This window comes from Diachasmimorpha longicaudata, unplaced genomic scaffold (assembly GCF_034640455.1).
Source record: "Diachasmimorpha longicaudata isolate KC_UGA_2023 unplaced genomic scaffold, iyDiaLong2 ctg00000250.1, whole genome shotgun sequence".
NCBI lineage: Eukaryota > Metazoa > Arthropoda > Insecta > Hymenoptera > Braconidae > Diachasmimorpha > Diachasmimorpha longicaudata.
In genome coordinates this window covers 1-2,500 of record NW_026974032.1, presented here as the reverse complement: position 1 = coordinate 2,500, position 2,500 = coordinate 1, and positions in this window count along the sequence as shown.

Genomic DNA, 2,500 nt, shown 5'->3' with positions numbered 1-2,500 from the left:
TTTGTCGGTATGCAAAATCGTTGTCAAGATTCTCAAACCTTAAAATCAGGCCAGCCGGCAATTGGCGGGTGAAAATTTCAATCAATTCCCATTCCTCACATCAAACTATGCATATAACAATAGCTTTTATGCTGAATGACGGCTATCCGGCTGTCCCTATCCAAAAATTGAGAAAGCCATAAGTGTCCCTACCTACTTTGCGCCGAAGCAATACGAATCAAAAAGAACTACGAATGGGGACTTAGAATAATTTTTCATTTTTCCCAACTTTGAAAATAATCACTTGAAAAAAATCTTAGAATCCAAAGAATAGTATACTTGATCGTTCTACAAGTCGAAAATTGGAAAAATAAGTGATATTTTTGCTTGATGCTATTTTTGTCGGTATGCAAAATCGTTGTCAAGATTCTCAAACCTTAAAATCAGGCCAGCCGGCAATTGGCGGGTGAAAATTTCAATCAATTCCCATTCCTCACATCAAACTATGCATATAACAATAGCTTTTATGCTGAATGACGGCTATCCGGCTGTCCCTATCCAAAAATTGAGAAAGCCATAAGTGTCCCTACCTACTTTGCGCCGAAGCAATACGAATCAAAAAGAACTACGAATGGGGACTTAGAATAATTTTTCATTTTTCCCAACTTTGAAAATAATCACTTGAAAAAAATCTTAGAATCCAAAGAATAGTATACTTGATCGTTCTACAAGTCGAAAATTGGAAAAATAAGTGATATTTTTGCTTGATGCTATTTTTGTCGGTATGCAAAATCGTTGTCAAGATTCTCAAACCTTAAAATCAGGCCAGCCGGCAATTGGCGGGTGAAAATTTCAATCAATTCCCATTCCTCACATCAAACTATGCATATAACAATAGCTTTTATGCTGAATGACGGCTATCCGGCTGTCCCTATCCAAAAATTGAGAAATCCATAAGTGTCCCTACCTACTTTGCGCCGAAGCAATACGAATCAAAAAGAACTACGAATGGGGACTTAGAATAATTTTTCATTTTTCCCAACTTTGAAAATAATCACTTGAAAAAAATCTTAGAATCCAAAGAATAGTATACTTGATCGTTCTACAAGTCGAAAATTGGAAAAATAAGTGATATTTTCGCTTGATGCTATTTTTGTCGGTATGCAAAATCGTTGTCAAGATTCTCAAACCTTAAAATCAGGCCAGCCGGCAATTGGCGGGTGAAAATTTCAATCAATTCCCATTCCTCACATCAAACTATGCATATAACAATAGCTTTTATGCTGAATGACGGCTATCCGGCTGTCCCTATCCAAAAATTGAGAAAGCCATAAGTGTCCCTACCTACTTTGCGCCGAAGCAATACGAATCAAAAAGAACTACGAATGGGGACTTAGAATAATTTTTCATTTTTCCCAACTTTGAAAATAATCACTTGAAAAAAATCTTAGAATCCAAAGAATAGTACACTTGATCGTTCTACAAGTCGAAAATTGGAAAAATAAGTGATATTTTTGCTTGATGCTATTTTTGTCGGTATGCAAAATCGTTGTCAAGATTCTCAAACCTTAAAATCAGGCCAGCCGGCAATTGGCGGGTGAAAATTTCAATCAATTCCCATTCCTCACATCAAACTATGCATATAACAATAGCTTTTATGCTGAATGACGGCTATCCGGCTGTCCCTATCCAAAAATTGAGAAATCCATAAGTGTCCCTACCTACTTTGCGCCGAAGCAATACGAATCAAAAAGAACTACGAATGGGGACTTAGAATAATTTTTCATTTTTCCCAACTTTGAAAATAATCACTTGAAAAAAATCTTAGAATCCAAAGAATAGTATACTTGATCGTTCTACAAGTCGAAAATTGGAAAAATAAGTGATATTTTTGCTTGATGCTATTTTTGTCGGTATGCAAAATCGTTGTCAAGATTCTCAAACCTTAAAATCAGGCCAGCCGGCAATTGGCGGGTGAAAATTTCAATCAATTCCCATTCCTCACATCAAACTATGCATATAACAATAGCTTTTATGCTGAATGACGGCTATCCGGCTGTCCCTATCCAAAAATTGAGAAAGCCATAAGTGTCCCTACCTACTTTGCGCCGAAGCAATACGAATCAAAAAGAACTACGAATGGGGACTTAGAATAATTTTTCATTTTTCCCAACTTTGAAAATAATCACTTGAAAAAAATCTTAGAATCCAAAGAATAGTATACTTGATCGTTCTACAAGTCGAAAATTGGAAAAATAAGTGATATTTTTGCTTGATGCTATTTTTGTCGGTATGCAAAATCGTTGTCAAGATTCTCAAACCTTAAAATCAGGCCAGCCGCAAGTGGCGGGTGAAAATTTCAATCAATTCCCATTCCTCACATCAAACTATGCATATAACAATAGCTTTTATGCTGAATGACGGCTATCCGGCTGTCCCTATCCAAAAATTGAGAAATCCATAAGTGTCCCTACCTACTTTGCGCCGAAGCAATACGAATCAAAAGATATCACACGTGAGT